The 16,438-nt window shown below is 37.1% G+C and overlaps 1 pseudogene across 1 annotated transcript in view; it reads left to right on the top strand.

The window, feature by feature from the left end:
• Positions 1-14,648, top strand: part of LOC307064486 (histone H2A.V-like) — an 89,872-nt pseudogene extending 75,224 nt beyond the window's left edge. The window contains exon 2 of the transcript in view: positions 14,196-14,648. The product of the transcript in view is annotated as a histone H2A.V-like (transcript). The remainder of the gene's footprint in view (positions 1-14,195) is intronic.
• Positions 14,649-16,438: the final 1,790 nt, after the last annotated feature.

Below are 16,438 nucleotides of genomic sequence, written 5' to 3'. Positions count from 1 at the left end.
CAGAATGGGAGAAAATATTTGCAAAGGAATCATCAGACAAAGGATTAATCTCCAAAATATATAAACAGCTCATGCAGCTCAATACTAAAAAAACAAACAACTCAATCCAAAAATGGGCAGAAGACCTGAAGAGACATTTCTCCAAAGAAGATATACAGACTGCCAACAAACATATGAAAGAATGCTCAACATCATTAATCATTAGAGAAATGCAAATCAAAACTACAATGAGATATCACCTCACACCAGTCAGAATGGCCATCATCAAGAAATCTAGAAACAATAAATGCTGGAGAGGGTGTGGAGAAAAGGGAACACTCTTGCACTGCTGGTGGGAATGTGAATTGGTACAGCCACTATGGAGAACAGTATGGAGGTTCCTTAAAAAACTAAAAATAGAACTACCATATGACCCAGCAATCCCACTACTAGGCATATACCCTGAGAAAACCATAATTCAAAAAGAGACATGCACCAATATGTTCATTGCAGCTCTATTCACAATAGCCTGGAGCTGGAAACAACCTAAGTGTCCATCATCGGATGAATGGATAAAGAAGATGTGGCACATATATACAATGGAATATTACTCAGCCATAAAAAGAAATGAAACTGAGCTATTTGTAATGAGGTGGATAGACCTAGGGTCTGTCATACAGAGTGAAATAAGTCAGAAAGAGAAAGACAAATACCGTATGCTAACACATATATATGGAATTAAAAAAAAATGTCATGAAGAACCTAGGGGTAAAACGGGAATAAAGACACAGACCTACTTGAGAATGGACTTGAGGATATGGGGAGGGGGAAGGGTAAGCTGTGACAAAGTGAAAGAGAGGCATGGACATATATACACTACCAAACTTGAGGTAGATAGATAGTGGGAAGCAGCCGCAGAGCACAGGGAGATCAGCTTGGTGCTTTGTGACCGCCTGGAGGGGTGGGATGGTGAGGGTGGGAGGGAGGGAGATGCATGAGGGAAGGGATGTGGGAACAGATGTATATGTATGACTGATTCACGTTGTTATAAAGCAGAAACTAATAAAAAAAAAAAGATATCTGCAAAAAAAAAAAAAAAAAGAAGAAGAAGTGGTGTTTATTCTTTAAATGTTTAGTGTAATTCAACAGTTAAGACATCTGGCCCTGGACTTTTCTTTGTAGGATGTTTTTGATTACTGATTTCCATAAACCTCCTTATTTGTTATAACTCTGTTCAGGTTTTCCATCTCTTCACAATTCAGTCTTGGTAGGTTGTCTACCTAGGTTGACAACTTCTAGGTTGGTTGTCTGCTTCTAGGAATTTACTCATTTCCTCTACGTTATTCAATTTGTTGGTATATAATTGTGCATAATAGCCTCTTATAATCATTTTTATATCTGTGACATCAATTGTAATGTCTCTTTCTTTTCTGACTTTACTTATTTGAATCTTCTCTTTTTTTTCTTAATTAGCGTGGCTAAGGTTTTGCCAATTTTGTTTATCTTTTCCAAAAATCAACTCCTAGTTTCATCAATTTTCTATTTTTCCATTCTCTACTTCATTTATTTCTACTCTAATCTCTATTATTTCCTTCCTTCTGATAACTTTAGGCTTAGTTTATTACTTTTCTACTTCTTTGAGGTGTAAGGTTGTATTGTTTATTTGAGATATTTCTTCGCATTAATGTAAGAATTTATTGCTATAAACCTCCCTCAGTACTGCTTTTGCTGCATCCCATAAGTTTTGGTATATTTTGTTTTCATTTTCATTTACCTTAAGCTATTTTCCAATATCTAATTTCCTTTTTGATTTCTTCTTTGATCCAATGAATATTCAAGAGTGTGTTATTTAATCTCCACCTATTTGTGAATTTTCCAATTTTCATTCTTAGTTGATTTTTATTTTCATTCCATTGTAGTCAGAAAAGATACTTGGTAAAATTTCAATCTTCTTGAATTTGTTAAGACTTGTTTTGTGACCCAACATGTGATCCTGGAATAAGTTCTGTGTGTGCTGGAAAAGAATGTGTATTCTGCTGTTGGTTGGAATGTTCTATATATGTCTGTTAGGTTTACTTGGTCTATAGTGTTGTTCAAGCCTACTGTTTCCTTACTGATTTTCTGTCTGCACGTTTTACCCACTATTGAAAGTAGAATATTGGTGTCTCCTACTATTATTGTATTGCTGTCTTTTCTCCCTTCAGATCTGTCAATGTTTGTTTTGTATATTTAGGTGATCTGATGTTGGGTCCATATAAGTTTATAACTGTCATATCTTCCTGATGAATTGACCCTTCTATCAGTCTATAATAACTGTTTTTGTGATAGCTTTTTACTTAAAGTCTATTTTCTCTAATATAAGTATAGCCACCTTTGCTTTATTTTGGTTACCATTTGCATGGAATATCTTTGTCCATCTTTTTACTTTCAGCTTATATGTGTCCTTAAATCTAAAGTGAGTCTCTTATAGACAGCATATAATTGGATCTTGGGTTTTTAATCCATTTTTTGTACCCACTCTATGCCTTTTGAATGAGGAGTATTTGCACCCCCCCCAAAAAAAAAAAGTATGTATGTTGAAATCCTAACCTCTAAAGGTATCAGTAACTGGGGATTAGTGGAGGTGATCAGGCCATGAGGGTGGAACCCTCATGAATAGAATTAGTCCTCTTATAAAAGAGATTCCACAGAGCTCCCTAGCCTCTTCCATTATGTCATGACACAGTGAGAAGTCTTCACTCCAGAAGAAAGCTCTCACCCAAACATGCTGGCACCCTGATCTTGGACTTCTAGCATGTAGAACTGTAAGAAACAAATTTCTGTTGTAAGCTACCCAGTCCATGTTATTTTGTTATAGCAGCCCAGAAAGTCTAAGACAGTTTCTTTATAATGATTCTTTTGAATTCTGGTCAGGTAATTCATATATTTCCATTTCTTTAGTGTTAGTAATTGGAAATTTATTTTATTCCTTTGGTTGGGTCATGTTTTCCTGATTCTCCATGTTCTGTAGTTTTGTGTTAAGGTCTATGTATTTAAAGAAACAGCCACTTCTTCCAGACGTTATGGATTGGATTTGACTGCAAAGATCTGCAACCTGGTTAGATTCTGTAGCTTTGTACCTAGGTGCCCCAACCTCTCTCTCAGGATCCTGTAGTCTCTTGCTCCCTTTGGTGTCCAGATGTACTGGGTTCTTTGGCATTCGATGTGAGGTGGGACGGACTGGTCTCTCAGGGAGTGCACTGAAAACTGATGATGTTGGAGACATGTTCCACTCCTCTCCCTCCCTTTTAGGGGAGAGGTGTCAGTGCTGTTTTCTCAATCTTGCAGATCTGTGCTGGATTCAGAGACCCTCCTTCCTCTTTTCCTTTGCTCTTATCTGTTCAAGGCATCCAAACAATGCTGATTCCTTTAGCACTTGGTGTGAGGCAGGACGGAAACCAGCCCTGTGGGGTGCCTAGTGAAAGACAGGGAGGCCAGGCATGTGCTCCATACTCCCAACCCACCACACACAACTGCAGAAGTCACAGGCTCAGCTGATCTCCCTTAGCACTGAATTGTGCCAGTCTGGGGGAGGGGTTGAGGCAGATCAAGTTAAATCCCTCTTTTTACCCATTTCAATGCAGCTGTGTTCAGTTCTGTGTCTGGTGTGCTGCAGCTTCTTAACTGGATTCTGGATTTCTCATAAAGATAAGTTGGGACTGCCTATTCCACCATTTTTCTGATGGAATACTCGGAATACTCAGGTGAAACTCATTTTAATGATACATTTATTCTTAACCCAATATAACCAAAATCTTATTTCAACTTATAATGCATACATATAAGTTGAATGCATACATCCTAAACCTGAGTACAGAAGCATAACTAAATAGAGGAATATTCTTCTCAATAACTAGAAGTATGAAAGTAGATCGCCCAAGTCTGGCATGGTAACTCTGTAAAAGCATAAAGAACTCAGGTTCCATCTAACGTTCTTCTACCCAACTTGAGCATTTGGCTTTTGTCCTTATGGTCACAAAATGACTTCCATCTTCAGGAATTGCATATGCATTTTAGGCAGGAAAAAAGTTCAGGGTAAGGTACACAAAAAAAGGAGTATGCCAACTGAGGCTGTAACCAATATTAACAAAAAAACTGGCTTTCTCATTAGCTCCATCCAGTAGAATTCCACATACATCTCACTGTCTGGGTCATATAGCTACTCCAAGTTGCAAAGGAGTCTAGAAGATGAGTGTTTTTCATGGTTTCATTGATGCCTCAAAAGAATAAGGCTTCAGGGCTTCCCTGGTGGTGCAGTGGTTAAGAATCTGCCTGCCAATGCAGCGGACACAGGTTTGATCCCTGGTCTGGGAAGAGCCCACATGCCGCGGAGCACCTAAGCCCGTGTGCCACAACTACTGAGGCTGCGTTCTAGAGCCCACGATCTGCAACTACTGAGCTTGTGTGCTGAAACTACTGAAGCCCACACGCCTAGAGCCCGTGCTCTGCAACAAGAGAAGCCACCGCGATGAAAAGCCTGCCCACTGCAATGAAGAGTAGCCCCTGCGGGCCACCACTAGAAAAAGCCCACGTGCAGCAACGAAGACCCGACACAGCCAAAAAAAAAATCCATAAAAAAAAAAAAAGAATAAGGCTTCTGTTTGTAAAGGAGAAGGGAGGGAGGGATAGTGATTAGGTAACTAACTAATTATAACTGAATGCTATGTAATACAGGTAAAATTTCTTTCATTGAATTTGAAAGAAGAAAATTATATATAAACATTTTACAAATAAAGTAACAATGGAAGGACCTACTTTTACACATAGTTCTTCACAAATGAATTTGCTCAGTGATTCAATTAAATTTATGACTTATGCAGTTAAACTTCAAAGAAATGTGGGTGACCCTAAAGGAATTAGACTGAATCAAAGAGAATTTTGGTAACTCTAGTCCTTGTTCCTTTTCGTTAATTCTTCAGTGTCTGTGACTATTTGCCAGATAAACAGTATCTTGTTCTAAATCCAAAGTCATAAACCCTGTCACTTGAGAGATAACATAAATTAGTAAAAAAAAAAAGGGGGGGGTAAAAATATTTTGATTACATATTAAAGATTGCTGAATATTCTTCAAATCTAGAGAGAAATATGCTTTTTTCCATTTTTCTTGAAGTACACTAACCTTTGGATATATTTTTCATTTTCCCACTTTTAAGACATGGTATAGAGAAATAGTTCTCTACTGTGAGAAAACTAAGTGCAAGCACAGTTGATAAATTGATGATGCCGATGCTATTGGCAATGGCAACTAGAATTGGAAAGCCATCCGTGAGTGCTTGTGTCCGTGGTATATAGGAGAGAACCACCCTATGTAAAGGGGCTCCTACTACCCAGAGCTAGGCATTTATTACCATGCAGAAGCTCAGATCCAGTGTTGCCAGATTATGTTTAGGATCCAGATATTTTATATGAAATTTCCTGAGTTTTAACTGTTGGCTCAAAAAAAACCTTAAGAACAATGTACGAAATAGACATATCAGATTTGGATTATGATCTATGAATTGGATGCTTCTGCTCTAGAGAAAAACCCAGAAATTTTGCAAAATGCCAGGTCATTGGAAAGCAGTACAAGAACATCAGATTTTGGACCTGGTCCAGAGAGAAAATAAAACCAGTAGGCCAGATTTGAGGGAGAAGGAAAATAGAGATCACGCATGATATGCCTTGAGTCATAAAGGTATAATAGGTGCTTTAATTATATTTTGCAAAGACTTTTTGTATAGACTTTGGACCCATTTTAAATACTTTTCAAATAATGATAGTAACCAATGCACTTCAATAAAAACAGGACTGGATTGAGTGGTTGTTACCAGTAAATGCTAATGAGGGTCAATAACTGTTTGGCAGACAAGGTAGTAGGTCTTAACTTTTGATCTACAAAAGTCTCCAAAGCTATATATTAAATAGGAGCAAAAATCTTTGGAGGAATAAAAAAAGAAAACTACAAGTTGGATAAATAAAGTTTTAAACCAAATAGCAGGATGGTTTAAAAGACAGTCTTTGGAATTAAACAGATCTGGTTTAAAAGCCAGGACTTGCCACTTAATAGTTCCGTGAAATTTAATAAGATTAAATTTTTTTTTTAATTTACTTCTTTAAGCATCAATTTTCTCATCTGCAAAATCTCACTAATGATAGTTCCTATTGTAAGGATTACTGTAATGCTTAGACTACATATGTAAAGCACTTAGCAAAGTACCTGGCACATATTAAAATCTTCAATACCTGATATATAGATTCTCTGAGGATATGCATATCTTTTTATGTATATTTAAATATACAATGTTCAAGAAAGCCACTACATGCAAGGCAATTCCACCAGTTTTACCAGTTCAAATTATTTTTCCTTGAAGATTTGAAATATTTATACTATACTCATTCTGTAGCACTTAGGTTAACCGCAGGGTATTAGTTTACTATTAAGTTTTCCCTGGTTACATCAGCATTTTTTTAACTTAAAAAGAAAAACATGTGTCCTAAAGAACAGCTTAAGTTTTACTGTGTTTTAACCACAATCTCATTTTTGCATGGATTTAGCAAATCAGGGGTGTTTTTCTTTCAAGGAAAAGGTGAGAATTTGAGTGGCTGCATTTGACAAATGTGGTGTCAAATGCCCACTGAAGCTTGGAAATCAATCGACCATGTTCCTCTCATGGAGCAATAGGAACAAGACAGAACATGCCTGTGATCACAGGTCTCCCCTTAGGGTTCTTTTGAGCATGGGAGAAGAGTACCACATTTGTCATCACTTTTTGAAATCCCAGAAATTGGCTTTCAGTAGAAGACTCTTGTTCCCTATAAAACTATTTTCTACATTTTTCCCAGCATCATGAAGGCAGGGACTACCTCTGTGTTGTACACAATTATTATATTCTATCTTATACAGTAAGTGCTCACCAAGCATTTGTTGCATGAATGAAGCAGAGTCCCATCTTTTTATGTTTATAGTTCCCCTGGTAGGCAAAAGTTGAAATGTTCAAAACAGCACTTAAAGTTTGCTCCATTCGTTTGAACAATTAATTACTCATATTAGTTTTGAGTGAAATAAGCAAGTCATTTCTTATGGTTCTTTTTCCCCACAACAATGAGCATATAATAGATGTTCAATAAATATCTATTAAACGAAGCTTAACTTCTAATCTTTTCCATTTCCTTTCGACAACAACTAGCAAAGCCAAAGGATACATAGGTTGTTCCTGAAAATAAAATGGCAATGTAATGAATTCACAAGACTGGAAATCCACAAACCATGAAAGCAGAGCTTATTTTAATAAAAGAGGCAGCGTATGTGTTTTGAGTTGAGAAAGAATAAAACATTCTTATTCTAGATTAACACTAATTTTTCCTTAACTATGAGGCATGTTGAAGAGAGAAGATAATGAGTCCAAAATGATTGCATTAAATGAGGGCATCAGGATATTCTGTGACTGCAAAACTCATCGGGTTACCTATTACAGTATTCTGTGGTGACCTAGTTTGAGCAATTTGAACAAGGGAATTAAGGTTTCATAGAGGAGAAATGACAGCAATTCCAGTTACATAAATGTAACTAATTCAATAAAATACCATTTTTCCCCTAGAATTTATTAGCATTATCAACTAGATGAAATAAGTCTATATACAGACAGCTCCCATTAGTAACCTCTTTAATAATAAAACATGACATCATTCTGGATAATGTAAAAGGCTTGACTCTAAAAAGAACAGATGTGACTACAAAATATTAAAGTACAACTAAACAAAACCTGAACCCTGAAATTTTAGGAAAAACATTTTGTTAATTTATTAAGTACATCTCACTAATTCTTGTATATATGTCTGAAACATTCCATATATGCTTCAACTCACACTGACTAGGAATTTAGTTTTTGCCACATATATTTTCTACTTCACTTCTCTATGAGGAATGTATAACTATATTTGCCTTAAATATGTAAATTTAAATTTGTATTTAAATTGTCTTAAATATTTTGCTTTGAATTTGTAGTGGGACTAACACTCTTGAGAAAATGCATTAGGAAATTTATTCACTTCCTAAACCATGTGAATTCCAAAGGGAAAGTATTTTCTTATTTCTCAGAAGGTAAAGTAACATTAGAAAGTAAAGAAAGGGTGGCTTCCCTGGTGGCACAGTGGTTAAGAATCTGCCTGACAAATGCAGGTAACACAGGTTCAAGCCCTGGTCCAGGAAGATCCCACATGCCATGGAGCAACTAAGCCCGTGTGCCACAACTGCTGAGCCTGAGCTCTAGAGCCTGTGAGCCACAACTACTGAGCCCACTTGCCACAACTACTGAAGTCCACGCACCTAGAGCCTGTGCTCCACAACGAGAAGCCACCGCAATCAGAAGCCCTCACACCACAGTGAAGAGTAGCCCCCGCTCTTCACAACTAGAGAAAGCCTGCACACAGCAATGAAGACCCAAAGCATCAAAAATAAATAAATTTATTTAAAAAAAATAAAAGGAAGGAAGACGTCTGTGTGATTAGATAACATGATAACAGAGACCAAAAGTTCACTGCAAAATTCTGAAATCCTCCTTTCTCCCTTCCTTGTCACTATGCACATCTCTCCTTTCCTTGTCTCTATGACAGAGCAATCATGAGAATATTTCACGTATACCAAATGTTATAAATACTGCCTAAATCTTAATAAAGAAACAGCTTTTTCTTCTGTTGATCTCTGTTTCTGTTTCCTAGTTCATTCATTTCTCTTTTTTTGCTTCCTTTCATCAATTTTTTTCAACTTTTTGAGCTGATACTTCAATAATTTGAACTATTTTCAAACTGAGCTATAAAAGAAGCTCCATGTACTTTTTTTTTAGCAACTTCAATGAGCAGAACTTTCAATGTCACTCAATTCTAAAAATTTATTGTAATTTTCATTGTGATTTCCCCTTTGTCTCATGTAGTAGTCCTTTTTTAGTTTACAAATCTATGGAGCCTTCCTAAATAATTGTCTATTCTTCACAGATGTAGAGAACAAACATATGAACACCAAGGGGGGGAAGTGGCGGGGGTATGGGTGGTGGTGGGATGAATTGGGAGATTGGGATTTAATATATATACTAATATGTATAAAATAGATAACTAATAAGAACCTGCTGTATAAAAAATTAAATAAAATTCAAAATAATAATAATAATAATTGTTTATTCTTGACTTCTAATTTAATGTACTGTGTTCAGAGGACTTGCTCTGACCTTCACTGAGACTTCTTTTGAGAACTACTACCTGTACCTAATGCCACTGTTTATAACTGTTTTATGTATCCTTAAAAAGAATGTATATTTTCTACTTTAGGGTACAGATCAAGATATTATTTTTGTTCAAGATCATTACATTTTTATCTACATGATTGATTTCTGATAATGGTTTGCTAAAAATCTCCCAGTATCTTTGTGAATTTATCAAATTTACCTTATAATTGTGTTAGTTTTATATTTTGATACAATGCTGGGTACACGGTTCATAATTTTTATATCTTCTTAGTTAATTCTTCCTTTATTATTATGTAATAATCTTTATCTCTGCTTATGCTTTTTGCCTTAGTTTCTACTTTGTATGATTTTGCTTTGCAACATTTTAAATTATAATTTTCCTGATATATATTTTAATTATCCCTTTATTTTCTATTTTTCTATGTGGTTTTGTTTTGGATTTGGCTCTTGGATACATCATATATTAACAAATGGATTTTTTAATATTTATCCAATCTAATTATGTCCTCAGTAGTGAAGATTAATCAATACACATTTATTGAATCTTCATATGTACTATCACACTGGTCATATTTCTAACATTTTCTTTTTTGTTTTCATTTTTTCTCTTTTGCTGCATTCTGTTGGATTGTTTTACATATAACAACAATAATGATGATGATAATAATAATAATAAATAAAATTTAGCATTTAGTATAGGGTATATATTATAAGGGCTTTACATGTACAAATTCATTAAACCTTCACAACAACTCTATAAGAGAAAGACTATTAAGATCCCCATCTTGCGTTTGAGGAACTTGAGGCACTGAGAGGCTAAGTAACTTGCTCCAGGTCACACAGCCAGTAAGAGGTGGAGCTAGATCTGAACTTAACAAGTCAAGTTCCAAAAACTACACTCTTAACCACCACACTGTCCTCTTCTTAAGGTACCTTTTACAATGATTTTTAAATGACTTTGGTTTCAGAAAAAGATTTACACTTACATCTGTAAGAATTTCCAAACTATGAACATTTTAGAGAGTCTGACATCAACAATGGAAAATAAGCACAAACTTTCTGAAAAACTACTATAATATTACTCTTTTATTCATTGCCTAAAATTGAGAAAGAGTGGAGGAGAATCACTACATGGCCTCATGATTCTTTTAAGTTGCATTTTCAAAGTCCAAACCATTTACAAATTAAATTCATTTGAAGAAAAACTATTTTGACTTGTAGAATATAGAGCAAATGATGATCCAGAACTCTTTAGCCTAGGTTTTAAGAAGGTCTGGCAGCTTCTGCTTTATGCTCTTTGGACCTTAAGCTGGTATGCAAGAAGTTAAGTAACTAGAGAGAGAGGACCTGTGGAGTGGCCCTGAAGGATGCAATGCAATGTGGAACACAGGCCACATGAAGAAGCACAAGTGCCAGAGATGTGAGTGAAGAAGCCCTTCTCAATCATCCAGTCCCCAGCCAGTCTAGGCGTCGCAGCTGAGGGACTTCATGGAGCTGAAACAAACCATCCCCATTCTGCCCTCTCCATCATGAGAAATACTTAAATGGTTGCTGTTTTGAAACTACTCCACCTCTTTCACTTCCACATCAAAGTCTCACACTGGTTCATATAATTGCTGAAGCCTATGTCACATGCCTGTGGTAGCTGTAAGGATGTCCACTGATCTCCATCCTGACTCTTCCATTAGGGGGCTGGGAAATAACATGAAAGTTTCTCTCGTATATGAAAAGATAATGGCACCCATGAATAAGACAGATGGATACTACACATACCTAATAGTCATGATGTGGAAATGTGACCAACTAACCCTGGATCTTGGAGAGCAGGGACTTTAACTGCTGAATTCAGAAAGACCTGAAAAGAATCTAGCAGATGCATAGCAGACACAATGTGTTAAATAAATGACAGAATTATAAAATGTTGATCATATTTTGCATATCTCTCATTTCAACAGATATTAATAACTGTTTCATGGTGGGAAAAGAGTTTCGTATATATTTTTTTCTTTTTGATGACTATCATAAGGATGATAGTGAGGATGGGGGAAGCAGAAGTAGTAACAGCTTCTGAGGACTAGTAATGAAATTGTTTAAGTGAAAATGGACATAGAATAGTTAAGATAGCCTAATTAAAGACTCATGGACATAAAGAACAGACTTGTGGCTGCCAAGGGGGAAGGGGGTTGGGGGAGGGATAGACTGGGAGTTTGGGATTAGCAGATGAAAACTATTATATAAAGAATGTATAAACAACAAGGTCCTACTGTATAGCACAGGGAACTATATTCAATATCCTGTAACAGACCACAATGGAAAAGAATATGAAAAAGAATATATACATATATATATACACATATATGTCACTTTGTTGTACACCAGAAAGTAACACAACATTGTAAATCAACTATACTTCAATAAAAAATAAATTAAAATATATATATAACCTAGTTAAGTTACTGAATTTCAAGGACAAAGAAATAATACTTCAGTCACTCAAGGAGAAAACATATGTGATAGCTAATTTTATATGTCATATTGACTGGGCTACAAGGTACCCAGCCATTTGGTCAAATATTATTCTGGGTGTGGCTGTGAGAGTATTTCTGGGTGAGATTAACATTTGAATTGGTAGACTGAGTAAAGCAGACTGTCCTCTCTAACGTCACTGGACCTCATCTAATCATCTGAAGACTTGAACAGAACAAAAAGCTGAGTAAAAGAGAACTTTACCTGCCTAACTGATTGAGCTGGGACATCAATCTTTCACCCTCAGACTAGAACTTGCACCAATTGGCTCTCCTGGTTTTCAGGCCTTTGGACTCAGACTGAAACTATACTACCAGCTCTCTTGGGTTGCCAGTTTGCCAACTGCAGACCTTGGGACCTCTCAGCCTCCATAAGCATGATATATATATATATATATATATATATATATATATATATCTCCTATTGGTTGTTTCTCTGGTGATCCCTGGTTAATACAAGTCACCTACAAGGGAAAAAAAATCAAGCTAACCTCTGACAGCTCCGCGATATTCAGTGCTAAAAAAATAATAGAACAAGTTTCTGAAGGAAAGAAACCCAATGTCTACAGAATCTTGACGAAGGTAACCCAAGAAGTTCATACATTGCCAAATTGTACTTCAAACATAAAAGTAATAAATATCTTCACATATGCAAGATCTCAGGAACACATATCTATAAGCCTTTTTCAGACAGAAAAATCTACTTGACAGTGAAATCCAACCAATCAAGAGATGAATCAACATAAAGATTTTCTTAGAGAAGCTGTGGTGAAACAAGTGATAGCAAGACTTGTGGTTACAGAACAGCGCTGAAATGTCATAAACTTGAAAACATGAAAATGACAACTTACCTAAAAAATTAGCAGGAGGAAGAAGGGATGGGAGTAAACATAAAAGCACAAACTATTTTCATTTATCATAATAGCAAAACAATAGATAACATTAAAAAAAATACATCATGAAAAAAATGGCTCCAAAGACTTCACTTTTTTCATAACCTTTTGTTGTTAACCTTAAAAGGATACTTTACAAAGTAATATCTCTTTTCATGGATAAACAGTCACTTAAATTTAGCAGTTCTTTCAATTTCACCCATTTCTTTTTCTTCCTTTAAAATTATGTGAATTTAATGTCAACTTAAATTTAAAATGTTTAATATAAAATGTAGTAGATGTAATCTTATTATTAAAAAATTATTTCTCTCTAATGTCTATATGGAAGTGTACATTGGAAAATACTAGAAAACTTTTTTTATATTTCTGAGAAAAAGAAAATTTTCCCTAAGAACATTACATTCAACCAAAATGTTTTTCACATTTAAATAGCAACAAACATTCTCAAGCATGAAAGAACCCAGGGAATATAACAAACTTGAGACTTTTCTGGGAAAAAAAAAATGTATGCTTTAAATTGTGCCAATAAAATTAAACCAATAAAGAAATGAATGTATAATTCAAATTATTTTTATTTTAATATAGTGAGAGCTGAAACTATCTTCATCCACACAGCTTACTGTCTACGTTCACACGACTTTATTATTCCACTGCCCTCATCAATATAACTTTTCTATTCCAGGAAACTCTTGCCCAGGAAGATAAAAATAACGTTTTTGTTCATTCCAAGAATTTTACAAAAGATTCATAAACTCTTCAATAAAAAACAGAAATGACAGTTTACACCCCCAGACTCTGGACCCATCACCTCAAACTCCACAAATTTTAAACTATTAGACTATGATTCTTACCCAATTCTAATCAAGTCACTGCACTGGAAGTCCAGGCTTAAACAGGACTCCAAGACTCTCATAAATATCCCAACTTTGTCCTCCTCCCTCTAAGATGCTAAGACACTGTCAATTCAGTGTTCCTCCTTACTGTGGTAAGAATAAATGCGGCTTTGTCTTCTCAGTGAGTTGTTTGGGTGGTATTCTAGGGTAGCCAGCATTCAACAAAAATCATGACTAGAAAAGAAAAAACAGCACAAATCAAGGCAAGAAAGTAATGATAAGAAAATCCAAGCATACCTTAGAAACTAAGGATAGGAAGGAGGAGAGATGGGGTGCATAAAAGCTGGAGACGAGTAAGACCAAAATTCCTTAACAAAGGTCTGAGGTGGGTTCCACTTCCTTAAAAATAGGGTCTTGAAGAGAGCTGTTGCATTCCTTCCTGGGAGGCCCAGTGAACAAAGCCCAATCTAACACCTTTGCTTCCGTCTTAAGCAGTGTTCGTCAAGAGTGTGGCTCACGGACTGCCCACCTCAGAATCATCTGGAGTGTGTAACAGCAATGCTTTCCCCCAGACCCTACTAGCATCTCTACAAGGAGGCCTTGGAACTGGCATATTTAGTACGCTCTGCGCATTAATAAACCTCACACCGAATTAGAGAGTCCCGGAGCTAAAGGGTACAACTCTCATATCTAAATTACCCTTTCCAGGGGCCCCGGTGACGGCCGCGGTCGGTGCAGCGGCGGCAGAGCGGGGCGTGGGGCGGGGCGGTGGCGTTGGGACCGAGGACAAGAGCGACGGAGACGAAGCTGGGCAGGACCGCGGGAAGGCCAAGGCTAAGGCAGTGAGTGTCTGCTCACAGAGAGCTGGGCTACAGTTTCCCGAGGGCTGCATCCACAGACATGTGAAGACTCGCACCACGAGCCACACGGAAGAGCGGGTGCCACTGCGGCAGTGCCCGGGCCGTACTTCTCCAGGAGCTGGAGCCAGCAGGGGACGCTTCCGAGAATCTCAAAGTTACGCGGGTCACTCCGCGCCACGTGCAGCGTGCAATCCGCGGTGACGAGAGGTTAGACTCACTTATCAAGGCTACCATAGCTGGGGATGGTGTGATCCCTCACATCCGCAACTCTCTGATTAAGGGACAGCAGAGAGCTGCTTAGAGAGTTATTTTAACTGACATTCCTCCCCCGTCATTGTACTGTAACTGAGTCAGAAGAAAAATAATGGGGCTATGTGGAATTTTTAAAACAGTTAAGTGGAAAAGCATAGACAGTTGCTTCAGACTTGCTAAAAGAAGCATTTGTAGGTTCTTAGACTCGAAGTTTGATAAAAGTAGCTTTTGGGGGACTTCCTTGGTGGTCAAGTGGTTGAGACTTGGCCTTCCAAGGCAGGGGGTGCATGTTCCATCCCTGTTGGGGGAGCTAAGATCCCACACGCCTTGTGGCCAAAAAAAAAAAAAAAAAAAAAAAAAAAAAAGACATAAAACAGAAGCAATATTATAACAAATTTAATAAAGATTTTTAAAATGGTCCACATCCAAAAAATCTTTTTTAAAATAAGTACCTTTTCATGTGGCAACAGTTGTGTGTTCCTTAGCTGGGTTTCCCCCATGTTGCTTTATACAAAAATGGAATTGATAAACCATATTTTTAAAATTACCCTTTCCAACTTTACCTTTTATTAAAAGAGCTTTGACTGTTTAACTAAAACAGCTGAGGACTTCCCTGGTGGCACAGTGGTTAAGAATCCACCTGCCAATGCAGGGGACACAGGTGCGAGCCCTGGTCCGTGAAGATCCCACAAGCCGTGGAGCAACTAAGCCCGTGTGCCACAACTACTGAGCCTGCGCTCTAGAGCCTGCGCTCTAGAGCCCGCGAGCCACAACGACGGAAGCCTGCGCGCCTAGAGCCCATGCCCTGCAACAAGGGAAGCCACCGCAATGAGAAACCCGCCCACCGCAATGAAGAGTAGCCCCTGCTCGCCGCAACTAGAGAAAGCCCCTGCGCAGCAACAAAGACCCAACGCAGCCAAAAATTAATTAATTAATTTTAAAAAACATCTGAGAACTTTTGGATAGTATAGGTAGTGGTAAGGTAACCTTCAGCAAATCACATGGCCAAACTCTATCTATCTCCCTTGATCCAGCTCCTTCTCAACTCCATATACTACAACTCTCTTCCCCACCCCAACTAAGTGTTGACTGATTGATAAAAGCCATTTATGAGTAACTTTACAGCAACCTGACTTCTTTGCCATTCCTTTCATTTTTCAATTATTTGTTTAAAGTTTGTTTCTGGATAGTAATTTCTGTGAGCACAAGAAAAATTTGTCTTATACACTGGCATTTTAAAGATAAAATTATTCATGACACTCATTAAAGAACAGTAAAGCAGAATTTATTCAGGAGAACTATCATGATAGGGCTAGGGACCAGAGCAATGGGTTATTGTAGGGGAGGAGAGAGATTGAACACAACTCTGAATATGACAAGGAAAAAATGGGAATTTATAACAAAAAAGTGGGGTACATGGGGGCAAAGGAGTCAGTAAATGAAAAATTACTAAAAGGAAATATCAGGGGTAAAGAGGATTCTGGCTAAACTGATCTAACAGGATTCTTGCTGAAGGCAGACCAGAGGGATCAGACATCACCTGGAGGATGATGGAGTATGAGGGACCCAATCGGGTATTGAGAACGATCAGATGTTGAAGATGGTGTATTCTGGTTAAACTGATTCAGCAGTGTTTTTGCTAAAATGTGATAATACAGAGACCAACACAGAAGTCCAAAGTCAAGGCCTAGTTGAAAAAGAGCTCAGAAGAGCCTGCTTAGAATTTGGTCAAGGAAAGAATCTTTGTCACCGTATCTCCAGATCCTAGCACAGTGCTTTGTACATGGTAGATGTTTAATAAATATTTGTTAAATTAATTAGTACCATATTGGAAAATGT

Source organism: Hyperoodon ampullatus (assembly GCF_949752795.1).
Source record: "Hyperoodon ampullatus genome assembly, chromosome: 2".
NCBI lineage: Eukaryota > Metazoa > Chordata > Mammalia > Artiodactyla > Ziphiidae > Hyperoodon > Hyperoodon ampullatus.
Note: the sequence above shows the minus strand (reverse complement) of the source record. Positions and strands in the feature narration are given on the sequence as shown.